The sequence below is a fragment of the Lithobates pipiens genome, unplaced genomic scaffold (assembly GCF_037356315.1).
Source record: "Lithobates pipiens isolate NorthernLeopardFrog02 unplaced genomic scaffold, aLitPip1_a1.2 Scaffold_10, whole genome shotgun sequence".
Lineage (NCBI taxonomy): Eukaryota > Metazoa > Chordata > Amphibia > Anura > Ranidae > Lithobates > Lithobates pipiens.
Genome location: NW_027507686.1, coordinates 63,667,812 through 63,694,670, shown reverse-complemented (window position 1 = coordinate 63,694,670; position 26,859 = coordinate 63,667,812). Strand labels below are relative to the sequence as shown.

The 26,859-nt window shown below is 44.5% G+C and overlaps 1 long non-coding RNA gene across 2 annotated transcripts in view; it reads right to left on the bottom strand.

Annotated features, from left to right (window-relative positions):
- Positions 1-16,845: 16,845 nt before the first annotated feature.
- Positions 16,846-26,859, bottom strand: part of LOC143931383 (uncharacterized) — a 270,261-nt gene continuing 260,247 nt past the window's right edge. For both annotated transcript variants that reach the window (XR_013262880.1, XR_013262879.1), the window contains one exon: positions 16,846-18,767. This is a non-coding gene — a long non-coding RNA (uncharacterized LOC143931383). The remainder of the gene's footprint in view (positions 18,768-26,859) is intronic.

Here is a 26,859-nt window from a genome sequence, read left to right as displayed (position 1 = left end):
CGGGTCGGGGGCCCGATCGGGCCCCCGCCCGGTGCCTGCGGCGGTCGGTTTTCGTTCGGGAGCGATCCCGGACGAGGGGACGGCCATTCATTCATGGCCACCCCCTCGCGATCGCTCCCGACGAATGGAAATCCCCGGTGACATCACTTCCTCTCCTGTAATGTAAACACAGGAGAGGAAGTGATGTATTCTCTCCTCCGTGTCGGTATTTTTCGTTCCGACACGGAGGAGAGCGGATCAGTGAGTTGCACCAACACATCCCACACACAGTAGAACATGCCAGGCACACTCACACCCCCCCTTTACCCCCCGATCACCCCCCCAATTACCCCTGCCCCCCAGTCACAGTGACACCAATGTCATTTTTTTTTTTTGTTTTTTTTTTTTTGCATTGGTGTCATTTGTGACTGTAATAACTGTTAGGGCAGTTAGGGTTAGCCCCCTTTAGTTCTAATGTACCCCCCTAACCCCCCCAATAAAGGTTTAACCCCGTGATCACCCCCCGTCGCCAGTGTCACTAAGGCTGGGTTCACATTGCAGCGGTTTATGAGAACGAATGTGATTCGCACCGCACTGCAGTGCAAATCACATCCGATCTCTGTGCGATTCGAGTTCAGCCATTCGCCGCACCCGCCGCACCCGCCGCACCCGCCGCAAATTCGCACGGGACCCTTTTTTTGGCCCGCAGCAGAATCGGATCGCATGGGTGTTCACACCATGCGATCCGAGTTTGCAGATCGCACTGCGATATGCGAACTGATCTGGGGGTGTCAGTAACATTTCACTGACACTCCCAGCAGTTCGCATAGGGCAGTGTGAACTGCCGCCGGGAGGCATGCGATGCGGGAACCCGCCGCGGATTCGCGGCGTTTCCGCATCGCTCCAGTGTGAACCCAGCCTAATAAGCGATCATTTTTCTGATCGCCGTATTAGTGTCACAGGTGACGCTAGTTAGGCAGGTAGGTATTTAGGTTCGCCGCAGCTTTTTATAGCGCTAGGGACCCCCATATACTACCGCATAAAGCCCCCTGATTGCCCCCTAGTTAACCCTTTCACCAGTGATCACCATATAACTGTTACAGGTGACGCTGGTTGGTTAGTTATTTTTTTATAGTTTCAGGGCACCCGCCATTTATTACCTAATAAAGGTTTAACCCCCTGATCACCCGGCAGGTGTCATTTGTGACTAATAACTATTAGGGCAGTTAGGGTTAGCCCCCTTTAGTTCTAAGGTACCCCCCTAACCCCCCCAATAAAGGTTTAACCCCGTGATCACCCCCCGTCGCCAGTGTCACTAAGGCTGGGTTCACATTGCAGCGGTTTATGAGAACGGATGTGATTCGCACCGCACTGCAGTGCAAATCACATCCGATCTCTGTGCGATTCGAGTTCAGCTATACAGATAGTATGGCTGAATTCGTGTCGCACCCGCCGCACCCGCCGCAAACTCGCACGGGACCCTTTTTTTGGTCCGCAGCAGAATCGGATCGCATGGGTGTTCACACCATGCGATCCAAGTTTGCAGATCGCACTGCGATATGCGAACTGATCTGGGGGTGTCATTAACATTTCACTGACACTCCCAGCAGTTCGCATAGGGCAGTGTGAACTGCCGCCGGGAGGCATGCGATGCGGGAACCCGCCGCGCATTCGTGGCGTTCCCGCATCGCTCCAGTGTGAACCCAGCCTAATAAGCGATCGTTTTTCTGATCGCTGTATTAGTGTCACAGGTGACGCTAGTTAGGCAGGTAGGTATTTAGGTTCGCCGCAGCTTTTTATAGCGCCAGGGACCCCCATATACTACCGCATAAAGCCCCCTGATTGCCCCCTAGTTAACCCTTTCACCAGTGATCACCATATAACTGTTACAGGTGACGCTGGTTGGTTAGTTATTTTTTTATAGTTTCAGGGCACCCGCCATTTATTACCTAGTCTCACTAGTGTACCCCTAAATTTAGGGGTGTCTACTTTCTAAAATGGGGTCATTTGGGGGGGGGGGTTTGTGCCATCTTGGCATTTTATGGCCTTCAAAACTGTAACGCCCTTAGAAAGCCTGAAGGCGGTGCTTGGTTTTTGGGGCCCCGTACGCGGCTAGGCTCCCAAAAAGTCCCACATATGTGGTATCCCCGTACTCAGGAGAAGCAGCAGAATTTATTTTGGGGTGTCATTTCACATATGCCCATGGCATGCGTGAGCAATATATCATTTAGTGACAACTTTGTGAAAAAAAAAAAAAGTTTGTAATTTTCCCGCAACTTGTGGCAAAATATAAAATATTCCATGGACTCAACATGCCTCTCAGCAAATAGCTTGGGGTGTCTACTTTCTAAAATGGGGTCATTTGTGGGGGTTTTGTGCCATCTTGGCATTTTATGGCCTTCAAAACTGTAATAGGTAGTGAGAAGTGAACTCAAAAAATTACGCCCTTAGAAAGCCTGAAGGCGGTGCTTGGTTTTCGGGGCCCCGTACGCGGCTAGGCTCCCAAAAAGTCCCACATATGTGGTATCCCCGTACTCAGGAGAAGCAGCAGAATTTATTTTGGGGTGTCATTTCACATATGCCCATGGCATGCATGAGCAATATATCATTTAGTGACAACTTTGTGAAAAAAAAAAAAAAAAAAAAAAAGTTTGTAATTTTCCCGCAACTTGTGGCAAAATATAAAATATTCCATGGACTCAACATGCCTCTCAGCAAATAGCTTGGGGTGTCTACTTTCTAAAATGGGGTCATTTGTGGGGGTTTTGTGCCATCTTGGCATTTTATGGCCTTCAAAACTGTAATAGGTAGTGAGGCGTGAAATCAAAAATTTACGCCCTTAGAAAGCCTGAAGGCGGTGCTTGGTTTTCGGGGCCCTGTACGCGGCTAGGCTCCCAAAAAGTCCCACATATGTGGTATCCCCGTACTCAGGAGAAGCAGCAGAATTTATTTTGGGGTGTCATTTCACATACGCCCATAGCATGTGTGAGCAATATATCATTTAGTGACAACTTTGTGTAAAAAAAAAAAAAAATTTTTTTTTTGTCATTATTCAATCGCTTGAGGCAAAAAAATAAAATATTCAATGGGCTCAACATGCCTCTTATCAATTTCCTTAGGGGGTCTACTTTCCAAAATGGGGTCATTTGGGGGGGTTTTGTACTGCCCTGTCATTTTAGCACCTCAAGAAATGAGATAGGCAGTCGTAAACTAAAAGCTGCGTAAATTCCAGAAAACGTACCTTAGTTTGTAGATGTGACAACTTTTGCGCAAACCAATAAATATACAATTATTGACTTTTTTTTTACCAAAGACATGTGGCTGAATACATTTTGTCCTAAATGTATGACTAAAATTGAGTTTATTGGATTTTTCTAATAACAAAAAGTAGAAAATATCATTTTTTTTCAAAATTTGCGGTCTTTTTACGTTTATATCGCAAAAAATAAAAATCGCAGAGGCAATCAAATACCATCAAAAGAAAGCTCTATTTGTGGGAAGAAAAGGACGCAAATTTTGTTTGGGTACAACATTGCATGACCGCGCAATTACCAGTTAAAGCAGCGCAGTGCCAAAGTGTAAAAAGACCTCTGGTCATTTACCAGCAAAATGGTCCGGTCTGAAAGTGGTTAAAATAACTCAACACACAGCCATTAATGTCTAAACTGCTGGCAACAAAAGTGAGTACACCCTTAAGTGAAAATGTCCAAATTGGGCCCAAAGTCTCAATATTTTGTGTGGCCAAAATTATTTTCCAGCACTACCTTAACCCTCTTGGGCATAGAGTTCACCAAAGCTTCACAGGTTGCCAATGGAGTCCTCTTCCACTCCTCCATGATGACATTGTGGAGCTACTGGATATAAGAGACCTTGCACTCCTCAACCTTCCATCACCTTTACCCTCAGCTTCTTAGTAAGGCGGTGGTTGTCTTGGAGGTGTGTTTGGGGTCGTTAGCAAGTTGGAATACTGCCCTGTGGCCCTGTCTCTGAAGGGAGAGGATCGTGCACTGCTTCAGTATGTCACAGTACATGTTGGCATTCATGGTTTCCTCAATGAACTGTAGCTCCCCAGTCCCGGCCGCACTCATGCAGCCCCAGAACATGACACTCCCACCACCATGCTTGACTGTAGGCAAGAAACACTTGTCTTTGTACTCATCATCTGGTTGCCGCCACACACGCTTGACACCATCTGAACCAAATAAGTTTAACTTGGTCTCATCAGACCACAGGACATAGTTCCACTAATCCATGTCTTTAGTCTATTTGTCTTCAGCAAACTGCAGGCTTTCTTGTGCATCATCTTTAGAAGAGGCTTCCTTCTGGGACGTCAGCCATGCAGACCAATTTGATGCAGTGTGCAGCGTATGGTGTGAGCACTGACAGGCTGACACCCCACCCCTTCACCCTCTGCAGCAATGCTGGCAGCACTCATATGTCTATTTTCAAAAGACAACCTCTGGATATGATGCTAAGCATGTGCACTCAACTTCTTTGGTTGACCATTGGGAGGCCTGTTATGAGCGGAATCTGCCCTGGTAAATGGCTGTATGGTCTTGGCCACCGTGCTACAGCTCAGTTTCAGGGTCTTGACAATCTTCTTATAGCCTAGTGTAGACATGTCACTGGAGAAGTGGTTGAGGGGGTGTACATCTCACCTAGGTTGCTACACAGTGTGAGATGGTAAGTCCAGGATGGATCAGTTTCTCAGCAGCAATATGCTGCTGAGTTGTTATTTAATCTTGCCGGGCCTGGGTTTATATGGAATGGCAGGTAGGTTTGGTAGAGGGACCTGTCATTCCACACCCCCCATCCCTCGATCCAGTTCTGGGTTTTGGATCAGGTGAGCTTTGATCCTAATTAGCCTGGGAAGGTAAAGGCTCTGCGGGCCTGCAGGTGTTCGCTCTCAGCCAGGGAAATGAACAGTCTGTGTGTTGGAGGAAGCTGCAAGCACAGCCACTGCTGGAGCTAAAACCCACCCTGCGATATCCAGGCGAAAGACGCTGTGTTTATAAGTGTCAGATAGGTGAGAAGAACCTGTTAGTAAGCGCCCAGCCGGGCTAGGTTGTTTTTTTATTATTATTATTTTGTTCCTGTTGTACACAAGAAGCACGGTGTTGCTGTATATTTGGTTTGTTGGACTGTTTGTACCACGAATAAACGCCAAGGTCTGCTTTATAAATTCCAAGTCTGCTGTGAACTGTGTCCAAAATCACCCTACCCCGGGAAGATCCCTTACAATTGGTGGAGAATTCGGGCAACACGGTTGCTAGGGGCAACGGTGTGGACAGACTTGGCTACAGCTGCTTATGTCCTGGGTGAAAGCTGCAACTACACTCCAAGAACAGTCCAGCAACATGGAGGAGATGCTGAAGCAGTTTATGCAAGTGAGTTTGCAACAACAGCAGGCTCAGACAGAGGCCAATAGACGACATGAACAGTCCATGGCTGCACAACAGCAGATGCATAAGGAAGAGTTGCAAGCTTTGCGCCAAAGCCAACAACAACTTATCGAGCACCTGATAGTAAATCGAGAGGCGTCTGTGGTTGCTAATCCACCCACAGTGATGGGAGCCGCTCCAGAGATTTTTTTTGGGAGAAGGACTGTGCAGAAAGCGCTGCAAAAGATGACTGCTGAGGACGATGTTGAGGCCTATCTAACAGTATTTGAGCGCGTGGCTGAGCGAGAGAAGTTACCAGCCGCTGAGTGGGCAGAGGTAATTGCGCCCTATTTAACAGGTGAACCTCAAAAGGCCTACTATGACCTCAGTGAGCAAGAGGTTAAGGACTATACTCGGCTAAAAGAGGAGGTACTTGCCCGACTAGGAGTTACTACTGCAGTCCGTGCCCGGAGGGTACGCAACTGGAGCTACAGTCTGGACAAATCAGCGAGGTCCCAGATGTATGACCTAATCCATTTGGCAAGAAAGTGGTTGGAGCCAGACACTTCTACTCCTGCACAAATCCTAGAGAAGGTCGTGATGGATCGATACCTCCGAGCGCTTCCTACTGACCTGCAACGCTGGGTGGGACAAGGTGATCCTAAGAATGCAAACGAACTTGTCAACCTTGTGGAGAGGTTCCAGGCGACTGAGGACTACCTCCGTGATGTTCCTGCAGCATCTTCACCTCCCCGGAGCGCCAGATCTGTGCCGTCAGCTGGTAAGAGACTTCCATCTATTGGGGGAGTGTGGAGGGGTGCTGATGGAGGGAAAAGGGCTCAAGTGGTGTCTCAGGGACAAAAGACTGGTGATGGTCCCGGGTGGCTAAGGGGCTCTGAAAAGGACTCCTTGCCAAAGAGACCAGGCCCTATCCAGTGTTGGAGATGCCATGAGGCGGGACACGTGTCTGCCCATTGCCCTCTTACCACTGAACCCATGGAGTGTGACGCTAGCCGGCGTCAGTCGCTGTTTGCGGAACCATCTTGTGCTGCAGTTCCTGGACTAGAGACTGAACCGCAAATCTGCAATATTACCATCAATGACCTTCCCGTTGAGGCGTTAATGGACTTGGGAAGCCTCGTAACCTTGGTGCATGCTAGCCTGGTGGCTGGGGACTTAGAGTCTAAAAAGCATATGAGTGTTGTGTGCATACATGGTGATACAAAAGTGTACCCTATAGTGCTGGCTAAAGTCGGGACTGAACAAGGCACCGTACAATATGAAGTGGGTGTGGTGAAAAACCTCATGCATAATGTAATATTGGGGCGCGATTTTCCATTATTCTGGGCTCTCTGGGAAAAAAGGAAAATCCCCAAAAGGAGTGGGGATACCTCTAAGGGGGTTGCTTTGTCCCCTGTGAATGATAGAAGTGTGCAGGATGAAAATGATTGTTCTCCTTTGCAGGTCCTGGCTGGGGAGGAGGAGGCTCCTCCCACTGAGCAAAATATACTAGACTTAGAGGTGTCTAGGGATAATTTTGGCGCTGCACAATTACAGGACCCCACTCTCAAAAATGCGAGAGAGCAGGTTGCTGTTATGAATGGGGTACCTCAGGAACCAGAGGCTGAAAAAAGATTTCCACATTTTTCGGTGACTAATGATCTTTTCTATAGAGTCAATAAGATTAAGGATGAGATTGTGGAACAGCTTCTGGTACCTAAGCCGTACCGGCGTCAGGTGCTTGACATGGCACATAACCATGTTCTTGGGGGACACTTGGGGACTGACAAAACGCGAGAGAGGGTTCTCCAGAGGTTTTTTTGGCCGGCGATATATGATGACATTAAAAAATACTGCGAGTCGTGCCCCACATGTCAGGTTAGTGCCCCAGTGTCACATTTTCGCAGTCCTTTGGTTTCGCTCCCTATTATAGAGGTGCCTTTTGAGCGTATTGCCATGGATTTAGTGGGTCCCGTTGTAAAGTCAGCTAGAGGACACCAGTATATTTTGGTAGTCATAGATTATGCGACCCGCTATCCTGAGGCTGTACCCTTAAGAAACACTGCATCTAAAACAATTGCACGTGAGTTGTTTTATATGTTCTCTAGGACTGGGATCCCCAAAGAAATCCTAACTGACCAAGGTACGCCATTTATGTCAAAACTGATGAAGAAATTATGCAAACTATTTAAAGTCTCACACATCCGTACCTCTGTATACCACCCCCAGACGGACGGATTGGTGGAGAGATTTAATAAAACTTTGAAACATATGTTGAAGAAAGTGGTGGGAAAAGATGGTCGTGACTGGGATCATTTATTACCCTACCTCATGTTTGCTATTAGGGAAGTGCCCCAAGCGTCCACAGGGTTCTCACCATTCGAGTTGGTCTATGGTCGTCACCCTAGGGGTCTACTGGACATTGCAAAAGAGACATGGGAGTGAGTCCACCCCATACAAGAGTGTTATTGAGCATGTAGCACAAATGCAGGACCGTATAGCCACTGTAATGCCCCTGGTAAGGGAACACCTCCAGAGAGCTCAAGAGGCCCAAAGTAGAATTTACAACCGTTCCGCAAGAATCAGGACATTCAACCCAGGCGATAGGGTCCTTATACTAGTCCCCACTGTTGAGAGTAAATTCTTAGCGAAGTGGCAAGGTCCTTATGAAATTGTTGAAAAGATCAGTGAGGTGAACTACAAGGTGCACCAACCAGGTAGAAGGAAGCCTTTCCAAGTTTATCACATAAACTTGATCAAGCCCTGGAAAGACAGGGAATCCTTGGTGGCGACAAATACTGTTAATAATTTGTCACCACCAATCCCTCCAGTCAAGGTAGGTGATGCTCTATCAGTGTCACAGAAACAGGAGGCTCTGGAATTTTTACAGAAAAACAAAAACAAGTTCTCTGACCTCCCAGGGCGTACCCACCTCATCCATCATCACATTGAAACTGAGCCTAGAAGCAGAGTAAACCTAAAGCCCTATAGGATACCGGAGGCACGTAGGAAAGCCGTATCTGCCGAGATAAAACGTATGCTTGATCTGGGGGTAATTGAGGTGTCACAGAGTGAATGGTCCAGCCCGATTGTGCTAATCCCAAAGCCCAATGGAACTTGGAGGTTCTGTAACGATTTCAGAAATTTGAATGAGATCTCCAAGTTCGATGCTTATCCTATGCCCAGGGTAGATGAGTTGATTGAGAAGTTAGGTAACGCCAGGTACATAACCACCCTCGATCTCACAAAGGGCTACTGGCAGATTCCACTTTCTGGCGAGGCTAAAGAGAAAACTGCATTCTCCACCCCTGATGGGCTATTCCAGTATGTAGTGATGCCATTCGGGTTACATGGAGCGCCTGCAACTTTCCAGAGGTTGATGGACTTGATTCTGCGACCACATCGGGATTACTCAGCCGCCTACCTCGATGATGTGGTCATTTTTAGCCCTGATTGGGAAAGTCACCTCTGTAAGGTACAGGCCGTGTTGGATACCATAAGTGATGCAGGGTTGACCATAAATGCCGAGAAGTGTGCTCTAGCCCTAGAAGAGGCCAAATATCTGGGCTACATTGTTGGGAGAGGATTGATTAAGCCACAGCTAAATAAAATTGAGGCAATACAGAATTGGCCTAGACCCCTGACAAGGAAACAGGTTAGAGCTTTCCTGGGTATTACGGGTTATTACCGTAGATTTGTGCCGAACTTTGCCTCAGTTGCTGCTCCACTAACTGACTTGACAAAGGGCGGAAAGACAGCAATGGTCACGTGGACCCCAGAGGCCGAGAAGGCTTTCCAAAGCCTTAAGTCTGCCTTGTGCCAACCACCTGTGTTAGTTACCCCCAATTTCAGGCGAGAATTTCTGGTCCAGACAGATGCCTCTAACACAGGCTTAGGTGCAGTACTCTCACAAGTAGTGAATGGTGAGGAGCATCCGGTGACGTACTTGAGTAGAAAACTAACCCCGGCCGAGAAAAATTATGCCATTGTGGAGCGAGAATGTTTGGCAGTGAAGTGGGCCCTAGAATCTTTAAAGTATTACTTGCTAGGCAGGAAATTCAAGTTGGTGACAGACCATGCCCCCCTAACATGGATGAAGTTAAACAAGGAGAGAAATGCAAGAGTGACTAGATGGTTTCTGTCCTTACAAAACTTTAATTTCACTGTGGAACACAGGCCAGGGAAATTACAGGCAAATGCTGACGCATTGTCGAGGGTGAGTTGTCTGTGGGGACAAAAGGCTCAGCCCTCCGGTCTGAAAAAGAGGGGGGGATATGTAGACATGTCACTGGAGAAGTGGTTGAGGGGGTGTACATCTCACCTAGGTTGCTACACAGTGTGAGATGGTAAGTCCAGGATGGATCAGTTTCTCAGCAGCAATATGCTGCTGAGTTGTTATTTAATCTTGCCGGGCCTGGGTTTATATGGAATGGCAGGTAGGTTTGGTAGAGGGACCTGTCATTCCACACCCCCCATCCCTCGATCCAGTTCTGGGTTTTGGATCAGGTGAGCTTTGATCCTAATTAGCCTGGGAAGGTAAAGGCTCTGCGGGCCTGCAGGTGTTCGCTCTCAGCCAGGGAAATGAACAGTCTGTGTGTTGGAGGAAGCTGCAAGCACAGCCACTGCTGGAGCTAAAACCCACCCTGCGATATCCAGGCGAAAGACGCTGTGTTTATAAGTGTCAGATAGGTGAGAAGAACCTGTTAGTAAGCGCCCAGCCGGGCTAGGTTGTTTTTTTATTATTATTATTTTGTTCCTGTTGTACACAAGAAGCACGGTGTTGCTGTATATTTGGTTTGTTGGACTGTTTGTACCACGAATAAACGCCAAGGTCTGCTTTATAAATTCCAAGTCTGCTGTGAACTGTGTCCAAAATCACCCTACCCCGGGAAGATCCCTTACACCTAGGCTATCTTATATAGAGCAACAATTATTTTTTTCAGATCCTAAGAGAGTTCTTTGCCATGAGGTGATATGTTCAACTTCCAGTGATCAGAGAGTGATAACACCATATTTAACACACCTGCTCCCCATTCACACTGATACCTTGTAACACTAACGAGTCACATGACACCAGGGAGGACAAAATGGCTAATTGGACCCAATTTGCACATTTTCACTTGGGGGTGTACTCACTTTTGTTACCAGTGGTTTTAGACATTAATGACTGTGTGTTGGGTTATTTTGAGCAAATTTACACTGTTATAAAACCTGTACACTCACTACTTTACATTGTAGCAAAGTGGTGTAAAGTCCTCTTAGTTGTGAATGTACACAAATATTAACTCAAACATAGAAACCTATGTGAAAGGGTTAACAGGAGAGTAGACACCTGACACTAAGGGGATCATTTACGAAAGGCAAATCCACTTTGCACTACAAGTGCACTTGGAAGTGCAGTTGCTCTAAATCTGAGGGGTAGATCTGAAATGAGTGGAAGCTCTGCTAATTTTATCATCCAATCATGTGCAAGCTAAAATGCTGTTTTTTATTTTCCTTGCATGTCCACCTCGGATCTACAGCGACTTTACTTCCAAGTGCACTTTCAAGTGCAAAGAGGATTATCCTTTAGAAGATAACCCCCTATATTTTATGTGTCAGATCTCTCCCTTCTGCCTCCAGAACTCATGCACAATGTGGATAAATAGTATAAACAATATTATATTCAATAGGCTGGCTCCCTTTAGCAGTTCAATGCAATTAGAGCAGATGAGGGGAGAAAATGATAAAAAGGGTGAGAAAGCGTATTCCTTGAAAAGCAGATATCTTCAGCTAGCCTCTTTATGTTGTAACTAATGTAATCCAAAATGGCAAGGTGTAGCAAGGTTAGCAAAGCTGTGATTTATCCTGGTTATATTATAACTGCCTTCTTTTATGATCCTAAAGATGTCATCTGATGTGGCTACTGAAATCATTATGCATTGGGTAGGGATGAGCCGAACACCCCCCGGTTCGGTTCGCACCAGAACTTTCGAACGGATCCCAAATTCGTACGAACGTTAGAACCCCATTGAAGTCTATGGGACTCGAACGTTCGAAATTAAAAGTGCTAATTTTAACGGCTAATATGCAAGATACTGTCCTAAAAAGGGTTTGGGGACCTGGCTCCTGCCCCAGGGGACATGGGTCAATGCCTAAAATGTTTTTAAAAATGGCCGTTTTGGCGGGAGCACTGATTTTAATGACGATTAAAGTGAAAAAAAAAAGTGAAATATTCCTTTAAATATGGTGCCTGGGGGGTGTCTGTAGGATGCCTGTGAAGTGCCACGTGTTTCCCGTGTTTAGAACAGTCCCTGCACAAAATGACATTAAACGGAAATAACACTATTTAAAACTGCTTGCGGTTTTAATGTTATATCTGGTTCCTGCAATATGGTTGAAAATCATTGAGAAAAATGGCATGGGTAGTCCTCCCTGCCCATTACCAGCCTATTTGGGTCTTGTACGCATATTAAGGGGAACCCTGTACCCATATTTAAAAAAAGGAAATGCGTGTGGCCCCCAGGCCCTATATACTCAGAACAGCAGTATACAGGCGGTGCAAACAAGACAGGGACTGTGTAGGTTTGTTGTGTTAAGTTGAATCTGTTTGTAATTTTCAACTGGTACATTTTTAAAGTGTAGCTCCAGTCAAAAAAACTATTTTTAAGCTTTTTGGAAAACATAGGGAAGGGTTATCACCCCTGTATAATTTGTTTTGTCGTCCATCTTTTTTCATCTCACTTGCTGTTGTCTCCTTCCGTTTGCAAGTAGGAGATGTTTGTAAGTTGGATGTTTGAAAGTAGGGGCCTGCCCTATATGCTCTGCAGAAATGGCGGAAAAAGGTGTTGGTTTTGCCACAACATTGTAAGCCCTCAAAGTGACTCTTGGTGGGTGCTGGAGCGCCCTGCTGTGAACGATTATATCAAGAAATTGACCTTTGGTGGTTGTGGTGCTGGTGCCACAACACTATAAGTCCTCACCGTTACTCTGGGTGGGCACAGGAAGGGGCCCTCCTGTGAAATATTATATCAAGAATTGTAATTACATGTCCCTGTTAAACAGGGGCAGAAAAATTGGGCCTTAGGCACTGGTGCCACCACACTGCAACCTCTGCCATATACTCTAGTTGTATTGCAGGAATTAGCCCTGCTGCAAAGCATTGCATCAAAAATTGTAATTAAACGCCCCTGTTAAACAGGGGCAGAAAAATTGGGCCTTAGGCACTGGTGCTGGTGCCACCACACTGCAACCTTTGCCATATACTCTAGTTTTATTGCAGGAATTAGCCCTGCTGCAAAGCATTGCATCAAAAATTGTAATTAAACGCCCCTGTTAAACAGGGGCAGAAAAATTGGGCCTTAGGCACTGGTGCTGGTGCCACCACACTGCAACCTCTCCCATATACTCTTGTTTGATTGCAGGAATTAGCTCTGCTGCAAAGCATTGCATCAAAAATTGTACTTAAACGCCCCTGTTAAACAGGGGCAGAAAAATTGGGCTGATGGCATCAACCAGAACCAGAAATGTTCTTCCAACATATCAGCGGAGGAGGAAGAGGATAGACAATCAACGTAACAGGACAGTCACTCAGCATCAGCATAGGCAGTCTTGAAGGGATGTGATATTTCAAAAAAATTATTCTGTTACATCAGCTTCAGGTGCTTGGTAGCTGTGGGTGATCCAAGACTGATTAATCTTGATGAAGGTCAGTCGATCAACTGATTCAGTGGACAGGCGCACCCTGTGATCGGTAACAAAGCCACCAGCAGCACTGAAGGTGCATTCCGAAAGAACGCTGGATGCAGGACAGGCCAGTAGCTCAATTGCATACTGTGCAAGCTCTGGCCAGTGATCCATCCTCAAGACCCAGTAAGCCAGAGGATTTTCGGTGGGAAAGGTGTCCAAGTCTGACCTTGCCCCTAGGTATTCCTGCACCATGTAAATCAGACGCTGGTGATGGGTGCTGGAACCGATCATACCTTGGGGCTGCGGACTAAAAAATTGTCTGAAAGCATCAGTCAGACGGCCACCTTCTCCACCGCTCCTTCTGACCGATGCCTCAGCAACACGTTGTCCAGGACCAGGAGTTTGTAACCTCCCAGTCTCTGGGAACGCGTTGCACAGACCTTTCTGCAAGGCCTCCCGGAGATGTCTCATCCTCTGCTCCCTCTGCGATGGCAAGATAAGGTCGGTAACCTTACCCTTGTACCGTGGATCAAGGAGAGTGGCCAGACAGTAATGGTTCCTCTCCTTGATCCGAAGAATACGAGGATCCTTCCGCAGGCTTTGCAGGATCAGGGAGGCCATGCAGCGTAGGTTAGCTGAGGCATTCGGTCCGGAGTCCTCTGGGTCACTAAGGACAACATGATCCGCAGCTACCTCCTCCCAGCCACGTACAAGTCCACGTGTTTCTTGGGACTGTAAATCATCCCTACAAGACTGCTGCTGCTGATGCTGGGTGCCAGCCTCCACCTCCATGCTGACACAATCATCCTCCTCCTCCTCTTCCTGTGTGATGGGTGGCACAGCAGGAACACTGTCTGGATAAAGGGGGCCTTAAGAGGCAAGGAAGTCCTCCTCTTCCTGCCTCTGTTCTGCCTCAAGTGCCCTGTCCATTATTCCACGCAGCGTATGCTCCAAGAGGTGGACAAGAGGTACAGTGTCACTGATGCATGCACTGTCACTGCTCACCATCCTTGTGGCCTCCTCAAACGGTGACAGGACAGTGCATGCATCCCTGATCATGCCCCACTGGCGTGGTGAGAAAAAACCGAGCTCCCCTGACCCTGTCCTGGTGCCGTAGTCGCACAGGTACTCATTGATGGCCCTCTGCTGTGTGTGCAGCCGCTGCAGCATGGCCAACGTTGAGTTCCATCTGGTGGGCATGTCACATATAAGGCGGTTCTTGGGCAGGTTCAACTCCTTTTGGAGCTCAGCCAGCCGAGCACAGGCATTAAATGATCGGCGGAAATGCACATAGACTTTCCTGGCCTGCTTCAGGACATCCTGTAAGCCGGGGTACCTGCCCAAGAACCGCTGCACCACCAGGTTAAGGACGTGAGCTACACAGGGCACATGGGTCAGTTGTCCCTGTCGGAGGGCGGAGAGGAGTTTGGTGCCATTGTCGCAAACCACCATTCCTGGCTTAAGCTGGCGTGGCGTCAACCACCTCTCGGCCTGCCCCTGCAGAGCTGACAAAACATCCGCCCCAGTGTGGCTCCTGTCCCCCAAACAAACCAGCGCAAGCACGGCATGGCATCGTTTTGCCTGCGTACTTGCGTAGCCCCTGGAACGCCTACGGAGCACCGCTGGTTCTGAGGACAGAGAACTGGAAGAGGCCATGGAGGAAGAAGAAGAGGAGCGGGTGGAGGAGAGAGGTGTGTCACAACCAATAGTAGCATTTTGGAGGCGTGGTGGCGGAACAACCTCCAACACTACTGCACCTTGTCCTGCATCCTTCCCAGCTGCCAGAAGAGTGACCCAATGGGCCGTGAAAGACAGGTAACGTCCCTGTCCATGCCTGCTGGACCATGAGTCAGCGGTAATATGCACCTTACCGCTGACCGCCCTGTCCAGCGAGGCAAGGACATTGCCTTCCACATGCCGGTAGAGAGCCGGAATCGCCTTCCGTGAGAAAAAGTGGCGTTTGGGGACCTGCCACTGAGGAACCGCACATTGTACAAACTCACGGAAGGGGGCCGAGTCTACCAACTGAAAAGGCAGCAGTTGAAGTGCTAGCAATTTAGCCAAGCTAGCATTCAACCGCTGGGCATGTGGATGGCTGGGAGTGAACTTCTTTCGCCGGTCCAGCAGCTGGGGCAGGGACATTTGCCTGCTATAATCGGACGTGGGTGTACCGCTAGCAGAGTTCCCGGAAGCACTTGGCTGTGACACACCTAATTCTACACCTTCATTCCTCTCAGAGCAGGTTTCAGAGAGGACTGAAGGTCTAGTGGGGTTGGAGATGCCAGCTGATAAGGAGCAAGGAGAGGTCCGCTTTGTTCTTTGGTGTGGGTCTTTGAGGTACGCTTGCCAACGAGCTGCATGGCAGGTCAACATATGTCTGGTCAAGCATGTGGTGCCCAAGCGGCTGATGTTTTGGCCACGTGAGATACGCTTGAGACATATGTTGCAAATAGCAGCGGTGCGATCTGATGCACTCGTCTCAAAAAAGGTCCACACCAAAGAACTTTTAGAATAACGCGCAGAGGCAGCGCTCTGCACAGGCGGAGCTCTGCGGTGTGATTCAGTCGGTGTGCTGCCCCTAAGCTGGCCCCCGGAGGGCATCCTGCCTCGTTGGACATGTGCCTCCTCCTCCTCCTCCTCTCTCCTTCCAGGCACCCACGTGGAGTCAGTGCCCTAATCATCCCCTCCCTCTTCATCGCTGTAGCAAACCTGGCAGTATGCTGCAGCTTGTGGAACATGACTGCCAGATTGCTGTCCTTCTTGGGCATCCCCTCTCTCTGCGCTCACGCTACTGCCTTCCTCTAGCTGAGTGTCATCATCAGAGCCCACAAAACACTGGGCATCCTCCTGGAGCATGTACCCAACACTGTGCTCAAAGAGTTCAGGAGACTCCTCAGGAGGACGTGGTGGGTCTAGGGAAGGAGTCACTGATGATGACATTGAGAGGAGGGAAGACGATGCGTTGGCAGCTGCTTTGCTAGTAACCTGAGCCTGGGTGAGAGAGGATAAGGAGGATGAAGAGGGCTTGGTCATCCACTCTACCAAGTCGTTGGCATGTTGCGGCTCAACATGTCCAGCTGCCGAAAAGAAGGACAAGCGTGTCCCATGGCCACGTGCTGATGACAATGCATCGCGTCCACGACCAGCACTGTTGTCTCTAGACACAGAGCCTGCTTGCCCTCTTTTATCGGCTCGCGCCTGTCTGCCTCTCCTTGCTGGCCTTCCAGACATGGTAATGGCCTGAAGGGAGTTGGGTAAAAAAGCAGTTGGGTAGTGTATATTGTGCTAGAGGCACACAACACCCACTAACTCCTGCAGATGCCTTTATTATTGTTGTGCTTTTAAGGACATTTTCCCGCACAATATTTACTAAGTAATTTTTAACGAAGATATTTTTAAGATACAGAATCAGTCTATATGACACAGTCTATATATGTGAAACGTATTCACGGAGACGAGTGATCATACAAAATAGCTACATTTATTGGTTGACAGAAAACAAATATTTACATGAAATATTAAAATACAGATTACATTACTTGATCATTTTGACAATTAATAGAAACACCCTCAGACTGGGCGTAGTAGTACCTTGGACACAATTATCACCATTATCATTTCTCGGTAGAATCAATAACCTTTTGATAATTGACAATTAAACAGAATGTCTGTATTTCACACATCCAACCGTTACTATACTGCAGGTAAGTAAGTGGTTAACAATGTGAAATAAATTAGACATTTGTTTGTCAATAAAATTGGCATCTATGCAAAAAGAAATGTATGAAAAATGTAATTTAGAGAAAAATCTAAAAGGTGGTTATTGATTCGGGAGAAGTATTTCAATAATAGAATATTCAAAAACATCAATATTTAAGAGAACATAAAATAGATGATAAACATATATTTACCCATTTCCAATATGGCTATTAGTGTGGAGTATTAGTTACCAGGAATTTTAAGATGGCTGCCGTGGCTTCAACATTCCAAGGAGCAGGGATCTTCATGAATGTAAAATGTGTATTCATGCATGTCTTCCAGTGTCCCTTCTCAGGGGGGGGTCCCTAAGCTTCCCCCTGACTCTCTCCCCCCAGCTCTCCTCAGAGCTTCCTCCTTCTTTCCTTTTTTTTAGTTTCTTAAATATCCTTTTAAACAAAAGGATTATAAAATTATACTAAGTTCTGCCCAGAGGGTATGTGTTCCCCCCTCATTGGCCGGCAGACTTAATGGTTAGCTTTCCCCGGAGTCTCGTGATTTTAAGGTAATAGCACCTTCCACCACCAGGTGTCTCACCTATGTTTGGTGTTTTATTTCTTTAAGTGTATATTTTTCTAATTCTGTAATATGTGTTCGTTATTTATATGTTCTAACGAATATATTCGAGTGTTCAAGAATTAGGGCATAATGTAAAATACTCTTTAACATAAAGTTCAATAATCACTTGCATAAATTGTTGATATATATGTATATCAATGTATATCTGTTAATCTTTAGTCCGTTTAGAAAGGACACAGGTTAGATATATCACAAACAATATCACATACAATTATTATCTATATGGATCCATGTATAATTTGGGTATCCAATCAATATTTGTTTATCTAAACATAGGTTAAATTCTTATACAATTATAATCATGATTATATGTTTTTTATAATACTAATTTGTTGCTAAAACACTTCTACTTATAATCACACTTTCATATATACTTTCTTTATGACAAAGTTCTTTAGATCATTAGATACTAAATTTATAATCTCAGTTGTGACCTATGTATAAATTGAATGGCTAGAAAAATATTGATGATACTGGGGTATATGAATCTTACAGCAGGTTTTGAGATGAACTCTATAGTAAGATATCATATCCCGGCTTCTCATATACGTATATTATGATGTAAAAATGTACACAGTTTTCAATGTTTTCTTGTAGTGTCTTCAATGGCCTTCAGGATACCATTCCACTGTTTACGTTTCTAATAGCGGTGTCTTATTTGTCTTGTTGGGAAAATCTCCATTTCGTATGTTTAGTCATTGTCTCCTTGACATCTGAGTCCATATTGAGGTTGACTTTAGGATCTCTGTTCACTCTCGAAGACAATATGTTTATTTATTTAAGTCTTTCTTGAATTAAAGTCATGGGGCAACAGTCTTAGTCAGCTTGATACTTTTGTTTGTTGCAACCCAGCTTTTCAATGGGTTATATAAATTGGTTACTTAATTCTGATGGGAGGGGAAAGTGGTCCTTTGGTTTGCTGATTTAAATGTTACCAGGCTCTCTGACAGTAAATATTAAATGTATTATTATTATTTTTTCCTTAATGAATTCACAACAAAGCCCCCCTTGTGAAGTTTTCAAATGCCGGAAGTCGTTTGAAAGACTTCACCAATGCAACAGGTTGAAGAAATATGGCTTCGCTCGGGCCTTGTAAATTGAGTTGTGAAGATGGATCCGGATTGTGGATATATATATTGAAGAGGTATAGACACTTGCAGATGAGTGTAACTCTTTGAAAAACAAAATGGGTTTGTGATCGATGTGTGCATCTCAGGACCGTCATCCGTTGATTGGCAGGAAATGGACCATTCCGGGCACCTTTAGTCCTGGCCGTCCTGGTGGGTTCCGTCCATGTAGACTGGCCATCAGTGGTATCCCTGGATCCCCCATACGGTTCCTTCTCTGGATGTTCACACATGTTGGACTCTCGGTTCTGTTGACCGGCTCATGGACATCTTAGTCCTGTAAATGAAAATGGATTCCATGAGAAAAGATATATAAGTTTTTTTTAACATGATCTGTGTTTGAGATCTCAGTGTCAAGTTGGTATCCTGGGCTTCCTCAGAGCCCTCCTCTTTCCCATTATGTTATCAGTCCTTTAACTAAACACTCTGGAAATCAAGACAATGTATGACACATTGGCTATGGGAGACCAAGCTCCAGGGCTCATTATCATGAGGCCATTTATTAATATCTGTGGATACCAGACATTTCTGACTGACTTATGTTCTTCAGAACCATTTTTTTTTTAGCTTACTTGTAGCGGTTCTGGAATAATAACATTTAAAAACTTTTCAGTTTAACATGTGACACTTACTGTCAGTAACAAAATATTTGACATCATAGTCAACCTTCTATTTGGGAGGAATAAAACAGATAAATCTCCCCCCTTTGGGGTGTCAATACAACTCATTTGAGGCAATCAAACTACCTTATGCGGGTGACTCCTCATCTTTTACCAGAATATCAAACCATTTAGGCCTCCTGATATTTATGTCTTTAGGATTCGGTCTTCCTCTGGAATTACCGTCTTCGGTACTTCTTGAAATTGGGCTGTTTGGAGCGACCTGTTTATGTCAGAGGAATGAAGTGACCACTGAAAAATAGGAGAACAATCAATATCTAACAACCACAATCCCTCGGTAGGGATTTCAGGATCCTCATTACTGTAACCTGGGGAAAAACATGGTGTTAGAACCTCTGCTTCCTATATCTTTATTCAGTGCATTCCTCTGATTTATTTTAACATAGGCGCTTAAAAGGCTCTGTGGCCCTTGGGCTGGCCACAGGATTTGCCCCTTGAAGAAGTGTTCTTCTCGTTCCGTATAGCAATGAAACCGTGTAACATATCCATAATTTTGTCTATTTTGGTTTCCGTATTGCTTACAGGCTGATCAGAATTGGTTCGTGGGACCCGGTTTCTGTACTTTCTGGGGACTACTGGCTCAGTTTTATCAGACATATCCACATTAGAAACATTGTCTTGATTCTGGGATAGTTGTCTGGGCCTTAGTTGTTCCCTATTGTTCTGGGGATTTTGGGGTGTCTTACCCTGTAATTTCTCCCTATTTACCCGTGTAGGCCCCCGAAGTCCATTACACCGGTAAAGGTGAGGGTGTCTACCCTTAGTTTTAAATCTGACCCGTTGGAGATATACCCTATAGTTTCTCCTAAACCTTGGGTCTGGATCCTTTGGATGAGACTCCTGAGGTGGTCTTTTAACTCCCCCTCTAAAGGGTGGTCTCTGCTCCCCCCTTCTGATGGGTGGGGACATTGGTTTCCCGCTGGGGAGACTCGGTAGCATCTCTCTGACTATATCAGCGTATCTCTTTCTCTTGGTTTTGGGCTGTAATGATTGAGGAGATACATAAAATTCATCCACCAGTTTCATTATAGGGCTTTCAGGCCTTCCATTGTTTTCACCAGTTTGTTGGATAGAGTACAAATTGTTACTCTCTTTTACCAAAGACTCCAGTGAACACCCCCCTTTGTAGTCTTTCGCCAAATTCACTTTTATGTGGGTAGGCGGGGCCTCGAAGAACATGGGTTCAAACTCAAGTTCATTATAACTTGGCTCCTTTTCTGCTAAGTGGACAGCACCCTTGAGCACAGCCATAACTTCGGTGGGGCTTTGATCACTGGTGCGTGTGATATTGTGTATATCCACTCTAGCTGCGTTAAGATATTTATGTGGGACAAATCCTAGATGACAGATGTTTTTAATTGTTTGCCAGGCAGTACCCCCCAGACTTATTACAGCTCCGCAGAATGGACGTAGTTTGGGTTCAAATACCCACGGTAAGAAATTAATCCTAGATTGGTCATCATTTAGGCCTAAAACTGATAAAGCATTTTCATATTTTTCAATGTGGTCAATAATGTGCATGGATCCCTCTTCCTTAAACACCGGGACAGCATCTTTTAAAAATTTTATTATTTCCGAGGCGTCCTGTTTAGGGGTGCCTGTATTTTTCTCTGATCCCAAAGAAAACTGATTAGGCATACCTTCATGTGGTGGTTCAATTTTTACCCCCCTTTGCTCTACAGATGGCTTGGGGTAGAATATAGTTTCTTTTTCTAATTCTTTTTCATTATGTAACTCCCAAATTTTAGGTTGAGAGTCAGATTTTGGAGTATTGTCAGACTCTATACTTTCAGGTTTAAGCATCTGAGCATTATCCTGAGGCATAAACTCCCCTTGTTCTTTTAATTCTTCTGGTTGCTTAATTAGGGATTCCTGTCCTGACCTAAGCTGATTTGTTTCTTCTTTTAAATTTCCACTGCATATTACTCGGCAACTTTCGTCAGGAGACTCGTTTTCCTGCAGAAAATTTTCCTTCTCCTCTCTTGTATTGTTTATTATTTCTTTATTTAATTGATAACATCTGTACAGCATTATTATTGTATTATTGTGCATCTGTTCTGCTTTAATTAAGAACCTCTCCTTCTCTCTTGATTGTTTATACTTTTTATTTAATTGGTGAAATTCGTCCAGCATTATTATATCATTTTGTAACTGTTCTGTTTCATATTTCACCATTTTCGCTATAGCCTCATCAAAAAAAAACAAAAAATAATCTGCCTTGTCTTTAATCTCCTTTAGCTTTTTTTTTAGCTCACATTCCCCTTCTATGAGATGGGACTGGGATTCTAAGATATCACTCTCTAGTTGGGTATATTGACGTTTAAACTCACTATAAAGATACATCAAGTTAGTGCTTAATTCAAAATACATGTGATCAGGCCTTTCTATTTCCTTTGTCTCAGATGAGCTGTCTGTGAGTTCAACGCTTTGACCTTCCACGTTCCATACGTCTTTTATTGATTGACGGGCGTGGTTTATAAGGTCTTCAATGAGTGCTTCTAGACCATTCTCATTAGACAAACTTTTTTCGGCATGATTTATCATGTTACTTTTTGACATTATATCCAACATTTCCTGTTCTTGTATCCATTTTGTCTGAGTACTCATATTACCACTAAGGGCTGATTCTTGACAATCCCCATCAACATAAAATTCACTTTGACCAGACATTTTTCTTTTGGCAAAAATATTCTTTTTTTTTTAAAGTTAATAATTAATCATTTCATGCAAAATATTATTTCTGTCACCACCGTAACTATGACTGATCCTATACAAAATATCGACGTTATCTCACGCAGTGCCTCCATTTATATATGTTGTGTTTTTTAAGGAATTTTCCCGCACAATATTTACTAAGTAATTTTTAACGAAGATATTTTTAAGATACAGAATCAGCCTATATGATACGGTCTATATATGTGAAACGTATTCACGGAGACGAGTGATCATACAAAATAGCTACATTTATTGGTTGACAGAAAACAAATATTTACATGAAATATTAAAATACAGATTACATTACTTGATCATTTTGACAATTAATAGAAACACCCTCAGACTGGGCGTAGTAGTACCTTGGACACAATTATCACCATTATCATTTCTCGGTAGAATCAATAACCTTTTGATAATTGACAATTAAACAGAATGTCTGTATTTCACACATCCAACCGTTACTATACTGCAGGTAAGTAAGTGGTTAACAATGTGAAATAAATTAGACATTTGTTTGTCAATAAAATTGGCATCTATGCAAAAATAAATGTATGAAAAATTTAATTTAGAGAAAAATCTAAAAGGCGGTTATTGATTCGGGAGAAGTATTTCAATAATAGAATATTCAAAAACATCAATATTTAAGAGAACATAAAATAGATGATAAACATATATTTACCCATTTCCAATATGGCTATTAGTGTGGAGTATTAGTTACCAGGAATTTTAAGATGGCTGCCGTGGCTTCAACATTCCAAGGAGCAGGGATCTTCATGAATGTAAAATGTGTATTCATGCATGTCTTCCAGTGTCCCTTCTCAGGGGGGGGTCCCTAAGCTTCCCCCTGACTCTCTCCCCCCAGCTCTCCTCAGAGCTTCCTCCTTCTTTCCTTTTTTTTAGTTTCTTAAATATCCTTTTAAACAAAAGGATTATAAAATTATACTAAGTTCTGCCCAGAGGGTATGTGTTCCCCCCTCATTGGCCGGCAGACTTAATGGTTAGCTTTCCCCGGAGTCTCGTGATTTTAAGGTAATAGCACCTTCCACCACCAGGTGTCTCACCTATGTTTGGTGTTTTATTTCTTTAAGTGTATATTTTTCTAATTCTGTAATATGTGTTCGTTATTTATATGTTCTAACGAATATATTCGAGTGTTCAAGAATTAGGGCATAATGTAAAATACTCTTTAACATAAAGTTCAATAATCACTTGCATAAATTGTTGATATATATGTATATCAATGTATATCTGTTAATCTTTAGTCCGTTTAGAAAGGACACAGGTTAGATATATCACAAACAATATCACATACAATTATTATCTATATGGATCCATGTATAATTTGGGTATCCAATCAATATTTGTTTATCTAAACATAGGTTAAATTCTTATACAATTATAATCATGATTATATGTTTTTTATAATACTAATTTGTTGCTAAAACACTTCTACTTATAATCACACTTTCATATATACTTTCTTTATGACAAAGTTCTTTAGATCATTAGATACTAAATTTATAATCTCAGTTGTGACCTATGTATAAATTGAATGGCTAGAAAAATATTGATGATACTGGGGTATATGAATCTTACAGCAGGTTTTGAGATGAACTCTATAGTAAGATATCATATCCCGGCTTCTCATATACGTATATATTATGATGTAAAAATGTACACAGTTTTCAATGTTTTCTTGTAGTGTCTTCAATGGCCTTCAGGATACCATTCCACTGTTTACGTTTCTAATAGCGGTGTCTTATTTGTCTTGTTGGGAAAATCTCCATTTCGTATGTTTAGTCATTGTCTCCTTGACATCTGAGTCCATATTGAGGTTGACTTTAGGATCTCTGTTCACTCTCGAAGACAATATGTTTATTTATTTAAGTCTTTCTTGAATTAAAGTCATGGGGCAACAGTCTTAGTCAGCTTGATACTTTTGTTTGTTGCAACCCAGCTTTTCAATGGGTTATATAAATTGGTTACTTAATTCTGATGGGAGGGGAAAGTGGTCCTTTGGTTTGCTGATTTAAATGTTACCAGGCTCTCTGACAGTAAATATTAAATGTATTATTATTATTTTTTCCTTAATGAATTCACAACATTATAGAACACCAGAGATAAAGGGGTATATACAGATGTATACTGTGCTGTGCTGGAGGCACACACAACTTCCAATAACTCCTGCAGATGGCAAGTGGGCTCAAATAGAGAAGAGCTATGTAGGTGGATATAGCGGTATGTACTGGGTACAGCGCACGCAGACAACACGCACTATCTCCTAACACTACTGACTGCAAGCTCTATTATAAAAGATAGATATATCGCTAGCAATATAGGTGAGGTGAATATAGCGGTGTATACTGCGGTCAGGGCATGCAGACAATAACCACTACACAACAGCAAGATCGAAAATCGGCCGAAAACGATCGGTGTGTACTGTGTTGAAGGTACACAGAACACCCACTGCTTCAGACGCCAACATACTACACAAGGCCGCCACGCTGGCGGCCTTATATAGTGTGGGGCGTGCACTACACAGCCTGAGCTATGATTGGCCACAGGCATCCTGCCTGTGGCCAATCATGGCTCTCCTCGCTGCTGGCGCTGCGATTGGCCAAGCATGCGGGGTCACAGTGCATGCTTGGCCAATCATGAGCCAGCAATGCACTGCGCCATCGCAGTGCATTGTGGGGCGTGAGCGCCACACGAATTTGGCGCGAACGGACCAAAATGTTCGGACTTCGCCGAACGGATGAACAGCCGATGTTCGAGTCGAACGTATGTTCGAATCGAACACGAAGCTCATCCCTATTTGTGTACATGTGTTTTTATGCATATATGCATGTGTTTGTATGTGTGTGTGTTTACATGTGTGTGTTTGTGTTACTTTTAATCCTGATCCCCCTTCCTGTACTGCTTTTTTACGGCTTTTTCATAATAGCAGCCAGGACTGTCACTCCTCTGAACAGCAATCCATGTTCAGATTGCCTTTCAGAGGCATTTGAGAGGCGGTAAAGAGGTAATATGTTGCCTTCTTACCACCGGTTTTAACCCCTTAAATGCAGCATCACCACAACGCAACCACATGCAATGCACACAGTTGCGAGGTGGTTGCAGTGTAGCCCCATTCACCTGGAGGTATACTTCCAGCCTTGCCCACATCATTTATACAGCTGCTGCCTTTGCAGCTAAAGGGGGAGCTGTTGGGGGTGGTAAAAACAGCTTTACTGCATTTACGTCTGTTTGGCTGTGTGTAGCACGTAGCACGTCCCATGCATTTCAATAGGTTGCCCTATCTGCAGGGAAAGAAGCCCCTGATCCATTTTTTTTAATTGCACTGCACCAAGAACACCCCGCGTTTGCCAATGTGTAGGGTACTATTAAGAATTAATGGCAACCTTAATCACTTCAGCCCCGGAAGGTTTCACCCCTATAATGACTAGGCCATAGAGCACTACATCAATTTAACTGACAATTGCGCGGTCATGTGACGCTGTATCCAAACAAAATTGATGTCCTTATTTTACCACAAACAGAGATTTCTTTTGGTGGTATCTGATCACCTCTGCTGATTTTCTTTTTTGGGCTATAAACAAAAAAATACCGACAATTTTGAAAAAAAAAATACTTTTTTTTACTTTCTGTTATAAGATACATCCAATAAAAATTAAAAAAAAATCTAATTTCTTCATCGGTTGAGGCCAATATGTAGTCTGCTACATATGTTTGGTAAAAAAATCACAATAAGCATATATTGATTGGTTTGCGCAAAAGTTATCGCATCTACAAACTATGGGATAGATTTATGGCATTTATATTTTTTACTAGTAATGGTGGCGATCAGCAATTTTTTTCGGGACAGCGACATTGCGACGGAAAAATTTGACACTAAGTGACACTTTTGGGGGCCAGTGACACTAATATATTGATCAGTGCTAAAAAAATGCACTGTCACTGTATACATTACACTGGCAAGGAACAGGTTGATACCAGGGGCGGTCAAAGTGCTCCTAGGGAGTAAATTCTAACTGTGTGGGGGATGGACTGATTGGAGGAACACAAACACAAAATCTCTCTCTTGTTTACATAGGCAGACTGCTGTTCTGCCTCTCCAGTGAATGATCGGCAGGATTTGGCAGCCATTGTGGCCGCTGGACCAGTTGATTGTGTCTAATCACAGCGGGAGTGGGTCGCTGGCAGCGCGCCCCAATCCCCGAAGCGGAAGCAACATACAGGTACTTTGTTTCGTGCAGCTGGGGCCACCCTGCCATGGTAAATGTGCGGTGGGTGGTCCGGACGCAGTTAAAGCAGGGTTCCACCCTAAATTGGAACTTCCGCTGATCGGAACCCTCCACCCCTCCGGTGTCAGAGTTGCCACCTTTCAGGGGGGAGGGAGGTGCAGATACCTGTCTAAGACAGGTATTTGCACCCACTTCTGGGCATAGACTCCCACGGGAGTCTATGCCTCTTCCTGTCCCTCCGCGCTGTCTGCTGGGACACACACGGGTCCCAGAGACAGCGCGGACCATTCCTAGTATGCTGCGCAACTCACGCATGCGCAGTAGGGAACCGGGAAGTGAAGCCGCAATGCTTCACTTCCTGATTCCCTCACTTAGAGTGGCGGCGGCAGCAGCCGAGAGCCGAGCGATCGTTCGGCCTCGGCTGCCGACATCGCTGGATCCAGGGACAGGTGAGTGTCTATTTATTAAAAGTCAGCAGCTGCAGTATTTGTAGCTGCTGGCTTTTAATATTTTTTTTTACAGTGAAATCCCTCTTTAACGAAAAAAAAAAACAGGTTTATTCATTCACAGAGTTCTGTGAATGTGAAAACTTCAAGTATCAAGTGCCTTTGAAGCTGTCATCTTGTAGTCCTCAATGAACTACCATGGCGTTGTTGAGCGCTCTGGTAGTCCATTGATTCTTCCTGTCATGTGAAAAAGCCTGCCTGTACGATGTATAGGGCAGACAGCT